The sequence below is a fragment of the Gossypium hirsutum genome, chromosome D05 (genome assembly GCF_007990345.1).
Source record: "Gossypium hirsutum isolate 1008001.06 chromosome D05, Gossypium_hirsutum_v2.1, whole genome shotgun sequence".
Taxonomy (NCBI): Eukaryota; Viridiplantae; Streptophyta; class Magnoliopsida; order Malvales; family Malvaceae; genus Gossypium; species Gossypium hirsutum.
This window is the reverse complement of record NC_053441.1, coordinates 17,860,845-17,868,986: the sequence shown is the minus strand read 5'-3', so window position 1 is coordinate 17,868,986 and position 8,142 is coordinate 17,860,845. Positions and strand designations below refer to the sequence as shown.

The window sequence follows — 8,142 nt, the reverse complement described above, 5'->3', positions numbered from 1 at the left end:
CACAGCAACAACAACCAAAATCACAGCAGAAAAGGACAGTAATAACGAAGAGTACCTCCCCCTACTGAAAGCACATTGTCCTCAATGTGGAAGAAAAGAAATAAATAGGTAGAAAAGTTTAGAAAAACTCGTGTTGTTACTGTCGATCGTATATGATGGCTGGGGTGTGGAGAAACGGCGCCGTCGTGGGTTCATGGTGAAGGAGGGCCCGACGGCGGTGTGGCTACGGGTTCGAACCATGGTGGTGGCGATCAATGGTGAGGGAGAATGGTGGAGGGAAGAGCGGCAACTATGGTGATTTTGTGGGAAAAGGAAAATAATGTTTTAAAATTTTAGGGTTCAGGGGTTAATTTGTGCTAAGGGGTGGTGCTTGGGCGCATGGATAAGGGTGGTTGGCTGCAGGAATAGGGTAGTTTGGCTACAGGCATTCTGGGATGGAATATTATCTGGACTAGAGGCTGTTTGGTACCATGGATAGGGCTGTTTGGTTTTATTTTTCTAGCTTTTTTCCTTTTTCTTCTCATTTTCGCTTTGTTTTATCTAAGCAAAAGAAGAGAAATTTATTAATATCCAAATAATTAATAAATAATAAAATAAAAAAATAAAAAAAAACAAAAAAAATAAAAATAAAATTGGGTTACCTCCTAACAAGCGCTTGTTTAACGTCGTTAGCTCAATGCCATTATTGGTTCTATGGTGGTTTCAAATAGATTTTCTCAACCGTGTGGGCTTGAAAATTCTAATAAAATGGTTTCAACCGCTGACCATTGACTACGAACTGCTTTCCAGATTCTTAACTCTCTATTTCAATCGCTCCATGTGTGAACACTTCAGTAACAATAAAAGGTCATTGCCTTCGTGATCGAAGCTTACCTGGGAATAACTTTAACACGGAGTTATAAAGTAAAATTTTTTGTCCTACCGAATAATGCTTCTGAGATATTCTCTTATCATGAAACAACTTTGTCTTGTCTTTATAAATGCGAGCATTTTCGTAGGCATCATTGCGAATTTCTTCTAACTTTTGGATGTCAAATTTCCTTGCCTTTTCTGCGGGTTTTAACTCCATGTTACATTGTCGAACGGCCCAATAGGCTTTATGTTCCAAGTCGACCGGAAGGTGGCAAGCTTTGCCAAAAATAAGTTGATACGGGGTAATGCCAAGTGGTCATTTATACGCAGTCCGATAGGCCCAAAGTGCGTTATTTAGCTCAAGGCTCCAATCCTTTTGGTTGGGACAAACTGTTTTCTCCAAAATAGTATTGATTTCCCTGTTCGAGACCTCGGCTTGACCGTTCATTTAGGGATGATAAGCCGTAGCTATACGGTGGTGGACTCCGTATTTTGCCAACAGTGCCTCCATGACCTTATTGCAAAAGTGGGTGCCACGATCACTGATTAGGGCTCGAGGTGTGCCAACCTCGAAAAAAATAGTTCATTTTAAAAACTCCGCAGCAATTTTGGCATTATCATTGTGAATAGGCTTTGTTTCTATCCACTTAGAAACATAGTCTATTGCAAGAATTATATATATATACATTGCTAAATGAAGGAATAAATGGGCCCATGAAATCGATGCCCCATACATCAAATATTTCGCATACATGAATCGGGGAAAGGGGCATTTGATTTCGTTTAGTGATGTTACCTGTATGTTGGCACCTATCGCAAGACTTACAAAAGTTATATGCGTCTCGAAAAATTGTGGGCCAACATAGCCCACATTCTAACACCTTATGAGTAGTCCGTTTAGGGCCAAAGTGACCTCCGTAAGCTTTAGCATGACAAAAATTAAGGATAGAAGTTACCTCGATTTCTGCGGGTTTTAACTCCATGTTACATTGTCGAACGGCCCAATAGGCTTTATGTTCCAAGTCGACCGGAAGGTGGCAAGCTTTGCCAAAAATAAGTTGATACGGGGTAATGCCAAGCGGTCCCTTATACGCAGTCCGATAGGCCCAAAGTGCGTTATTTAGCTCAAGGCTCCAATCCTTTTGGTTGGGACAAACTGTTTTCTCCAAAATAGTATTGATTTCCCTGTTCGAGACCTCGGCTTGACCGTTCATTTAGGGATGATAAGCCGTAGCTATACGGTGGTGGACTCCGTATTTTGCCAACAGTGCCTCCATGACCTTATTGCAAAAGTGGGTGCCACGATCACTGATTAGGGCTCGAGGTGTGCCAACCTCGAAAAAAATAGTTCATTTTAAAAACTCCGCAGCAATTTTGGCATTATCATTGTGAATAGGCTTTGTTTCTATCCACTTAGAAACATAGTCTATTGCAAGAATTATATATATATACATTGCTAAATGAAGGAATAAATGGGCCCATGAAATCGATGCCCCATACATCAAATATTTCGCATACATGAATCGGGGAAAGGGGCATTTGATTTCGTTTAGTGATGTTACCTGTATGTTGGCACCTATCGCAAGACTTACAAAAGTTATATGCGTCTCGAAAAATTGTGGGCCAACATAGCCCACATTCTAACACCTTATGAGCAGTTCGTTTAGGGCCAAAGTGACCTCCGCAAGCTTTAGCATGACAAAAATTAAGGATAGAAGTTACCTCGATTTCTGGAACACATCTTCGTATTATCTGGTCTAAATAGTGTTTCCACAAGTATGGGTTATCCCAAATGTGATATCAAGCGTCGCGTCTAAGCTTGTCCCTCACAGAACGTGCTAACTCAGTGCGTAACGATCCTGTGGCTAGAAAGTTTACTATATCTGCATACCATGGGTGACGTGCCTCGGTCGAGAATAGGCTCTCATCAGGGAATTCTTCCTTAATAGGGATGTCGTCAAAAGGTACTTTTATTCTGCTTAAGTGGTCAGCCACTAAATTCTCGCATCCCTTTTTGTCTCGAATCTCAATGTTAAATTCTTGGAGCAGTAAAATCCACCTAATGAGCCTCGATTTTGCTTCCTTCTTCGCAATCAAGTACCTGAGGGCTACATGATCAGAAAAAATAATTACTTTAGATCCCTGTTGACACCATTTTTTTGTGAAAAACGGGGTCGACTTGGATTTTGAAAATGAAAACGAAAACGGGAGTCGCCACCAATCTTTTTTTTTTGATGAGGTGTGATCGGGTCACCTTAAAAAGTGGTTGTTTTTAATAAATGATTTGATTTTATTAAAACAACGATTTTGGTCCACGAAATTTAGAAAAACGAGTTACGTACGATTTTGGTTACGTACGAGGAAGGATTAGCACCCTCGTAATTCCCAAAATTGGTACCTAGTTGATTAATTAATGTCTTAGTGTCAAAGATTGAAAACTTTTAAAGATTTAAAATATGATCCTTTATTGAAATGCAAAAAATATTTGAAAAGAAAAAGGACATACTTCACGTTGATCGAGAAAGAAAATTGTATCCCGTAAGTTTGGACACAATGTCTTGAATTCCTGATGCGCGAATGAATGCCAAAATTTATTTATTTATAAGATTTTTACCTATCTCGGATTTAAAAAAGGGATCATGCCCAGTAAGTTAGGACACGATCTTTTCTTAATTCCCGAGATCGTTTAAAACTTGAGAAAAAAAAGGGATCATGCCCAATAAGTTAGGACACGATCTCTTCTCAATTCCCGAGATCGTTTAAAACTTGAGTTTGAAAAGATTCGTGTATTTAGATTTATTGTGAAAATCAAAACCCAGAAAGTTAAGGTACGACCTTCTCGAATCTAAACACAAGATTTTACTTATTCAAAAATCACAATTTATGCATTGAATAAAATTAATCTAACATGAAATAGTAGAAATGAAACACGGTGTCAATATGCGTAACAAAATAAAAATGAAAACGATGATGTAGAAATAATACAAGCAATAACAACGAAAATAAGATAAATAAAAAGGACAAATCAATAGCATACAAAATAACAAATCTATAAGCAAATAAAAATAAAACATTCTCTTAAAATAATAATGAATAAAAATAAATAAGTAAATAAAAAAATGAATAAAAATATAAAAATATAAAAAGATATATATGTATATATATGTATATATATGTATATAAAAAATTATAGAATATAGAAAAATATATATAAGTATGTATATATATACATTTATGAAAAAAAATATGCATATAGATATATATATAGATATGTATATAAATTATAAAATATAAAAATATATATAAGTATGTATATATATAAATAAATTATAAAAATATGTATGTGTATATATATATTATAAAAATGTATGTATGTATATATATAACGAAATTTGAAATTAAAAAAAAAGGTATGAATGGGTAAATAGTAATAATAATTAATAATAACGATAATAATAGGAAATTTATTAATTTTAATAAGAAAATAACCAAAATGACAAAAAAAAGGGCTAAAGTGAATTAAAAACAAAAAATATGGGGCGGATTCGAAAATAATTAAAAGAAAAGACTATATTGAGTGCGCGAATGAAATGGAGGGACCAAAATAGTAAATATCCCACCCTTCAAAACGCATCACTTTGCGTGGGACTAAAATGAAACAGAATTAAGATTATGAGGCTAAATTAAAATAACAGAAAAGAAAGAAAAATGACCAAATCGCAGCACGTTGCAAAAATGGAAGGACCGCGAACTGAAATACCCCGAAAGTCGAAAACGCGCAGATCCTTTGGCGGGTTGGGTCGAATGCGCGGGTTGAGGGGCTAAACAACGTCGTTTTGAGCATTTGAGGTCAGTGCCAAAACGACGTCGTTTTTGGGGGCCGATAAAACTCAATTTTTTGACAAAAAAACTTCATTCTTTTCTTTCTAAAAAAAAAAACAAAAAAAATGCTCTCCCCCTTCTTTTTTAGCCCAGAATTCGGCGAAGGCTCTGGCGCCGGACCACCGCGGCGGCTGCCGGTCTCGGGCGACAACGCCACCGTCCACGGTGTTCAGAAAATTCGAAAAGGTACTTTTTTTAATATATATTTATGTGTATATATATAAAACGTATAAAAAGGAGTTCGAAAATAAAATAAATAAATAAATAAAACCTTTGCGTTTTCTTTTTTTTAAATATGTTTCATTACTTGCTTCTTTATTTTTGTTTTATTGATGCTTGAATCTCTGCTTTTTTTATTTCTCTAAAAAAAAACCTCCCGTTTACAGTAGTTTTAGATGGCTCTTATAGCCATTTACAACTCTCTTGTTTTTAATCTATTATGCTGTCATTTCTTCTGCAAGTGGAAGTTGACGGGGGTGGTTGGTGTCAGAGAGCAGGTGGCGTCGGTGGCTGCGAGCAGAGCTAGGAGTGGCGATGGCAGAAGACCAAGGGTCAAAAGACCCTAGGTGCGGCGCCTAGGGTTCTTTTGTTTTTCTGCTAGGGTTTTTTTTTGGATTTGGGCCATTGGGCTTAAGTTTGGGTCTGGGTAGTTGTAAGGTGATTAAAATTGAATTAATGAATCCAATAGTCATAAATCAATGCATGAAAGGTTGGTGGAGATTGATGGGTAAATTACTTTCAAGGGCTTGGTTTAATTTCTTTTTAAGGACATGCTTAACCTCTAATCAATTCTCTCTCTATTTTAATCACCTTCCAATTTAATCCCCATACAACTTAATTACTAATCTCCCTAACTAGTCCCTGTACTATACTTAATAATTTATTCTTAAATGTCATATATGTCTACTAACTGCTCTTGGGCTAACTCCATACAAGAAATTCGGTTCCAATACCAAATCGAATCATCACATATACTTTAGTGGTAAGATGTCAGAAAACTTTTAATGCATCCCGATTGATTGATAGTTAACTGAAATTGGAATCTAGGTTGTGGCAATAAAACAAAGCAAAAAGATTGGATGTTATGATTTTTATTTTAGCGAGATAGGTGAAATGATTCAGACGAATTCAATTTAATGTAAGAGTTAAAAAGATTTAAATTTTTATAAATAATATATATATCAAAATGCTAACTCATAATATTAGACACAATAAGTAGAAAAGTAGAGCAGAAAAATAAAGTCAAGATTTCACGACTTAAATTTGAGAACTAAGATTTCCCATGTATACCGTAAAAACAACCTTAAATCTACATGTTTTATCTAATAAATATTTATTTATTAACTATATCATTATTGATTTTAAAAAGAGAAGTGAAATCGAGACACATACGCGAATTTAATAATAATACAACATAAGAACCAAAATGCTTAAGCATTCTTATTATTCATACTTGATTATTGCAATCTTCATCTGGATTTTAGTTATAAAGCTCAGGAGCAAGGCGAGGTGAGACTAGTACTTCAAGCGGGGTAGATTTCATGTTGGTCAATCCAACAGTGCCGGTCATGTCAATCAAACCATAGGATGGTATTGAGAAATCGAAGGCATGCAAGAAATTAGATACGGTCAAGTACAACATATGGAGTGCAAACGATGTTCCAGGACAGCTTCTCCTACCACTACCAAAGGGCATCAATTCAAAATGCTGACCCTTAACATCCACATCTTTGTGGGTAGTGAGAAACCTCTCTGGCTTAAACTTCAATGGTTCTGGCCATTTTTTAGGATCCCTTTGAATCTTGTGAAGGTTTATAATCAACCGAGTGCCTTTGGGGATGTTATAGCCTCCAATGGAGCAACTTTCATTGAGCTCACGGGGTGCTGAAAGGGGTGCAGGTGGATACATTCTAAAAGTCTCTTTAATTATGGCTTGGATGTAAACCAATTTGCCGATGTCTGTTTCATTCACAAACCTATCCTTGCTTATATGGGTGTCTAGTTCTTCTTGAGCCTTTTTGAGTATAGGAGGATTGTTTAGCATTAGGGACAAGCACCATACTAAGGTAACTGTAGTGGTGTCACTGCCTGCTAAAATCATATTCTGCAATGCGCAATTTTCATAATTTTTAGAAACTAATTAATGGTGAAATAAAATTTAAGAGAAGAGAGAGAGAGAGAAAGATTATACCAATGAAGTGGCTTTGTTGATGGTGTCAGCATCATAGCCTGCAAGGCTTGCACCTTTAAGAACAGAGTTCATTACGTCCATGAAATCTTTCTCCTTTTTATTTTCATCCCAATGTCCGCCCTTCCTGTGGTCGTCTAGCCATCCCCCTGAAATTTCATCCAACTCTTTAGCAGTTATCTTCATCCGCTTCTCATAACCACCAATATCCAACCATCGGAGGAAAGGGACTGCATCTCCCAACATAACAACCCTGTCAAGTGAAAGAAATCCCATAAAGCCTTACGATATCTCAAAACCTCTTTCTGGTCTTCCTCTGCAACAACACTGTACCTCCTCCCAGCAACCGTCCTGAGAACAACGTTCAAAGTCAAGTCCGAAAAGTGTTTCTTCATCTCAACCAACACCTTACCAGAGCCATCCTTTTTCTCAGCCCAAGTATTATATAATAGTTTCATTGAGCCTTCTATTTCTGATACAAAAACTTTCTTAAGTTGATCGATCCTGTGATTGGATAGCACCTCCACCATTGTTATTTTGCGCATTTCACGCCAGTATTGTCCGTAAGGAGAGAAGCCGAACATGGCATAGTTGTAACCCAAGTGTTTAGCGGCGGCAAATTCGGAACGGGAGGAAACATGCAAATCATTGGTGGTGAAGATTTCCTTAGCAACATCACTCGAATTCACCACCAGGGCTGGATGAACACCGATCCGGATCATGTAGGCAGGTCCATATTTCTCACCCAAGTCTCCCAACGTTTCATGAGGGGCTTTGGGTCCCCCTAACAGCGGGAGGTAACCGATTATTGGCCATGCACCAGCTGCTACGGGTGCAGCTTTGCCGCCGCTTCCTGAGCTAGGCTTTTTGAGTTTTGAGTACAAAAACAGTAGCGTGATGCCTAACACTACTGCATAACCAAAAGTGGAGAGATCAAGAAGATCTGTCATTGCTTATTTTGACAGGGAAGTGTAGAGATCTTGTGAAGAAGTTGATGGGAATGGCTTGCGTTTTTGCACGTACAAATATAGCTTGCCCTTGGGGAAAGATTAATTAGTGCTCCGCTGTCCAAGTCTGAAATCTAGTAAGGTACCATACTGATGCAACTATCATGGAACAAGTTTATTGGTGGGGTATGCAAATTTGCAAGATTGTGGGAGAGTAAGGACAAGAAAAAGAAATGACAAAAAAAAAGTAGGTCGAACTAACAACAGAATGAA

The 8,142-nt window shown here is 37.2% G+C and overlaps 1 pseudogene; it reads right to left on the bottom strand.

Annotated features, from left to right (window-relative positions):
• Positions 1–6,152: 6,152 nt before the first annotated feature.
• Positions 6,153–7,940, bottom strand: LOC107942682 (cytochrome P450 CYP82D47-like; annotated as a pseudogene).
• Between the last annotated feature and the right edge of the window lie 202 nt (positions 7,941–8,142).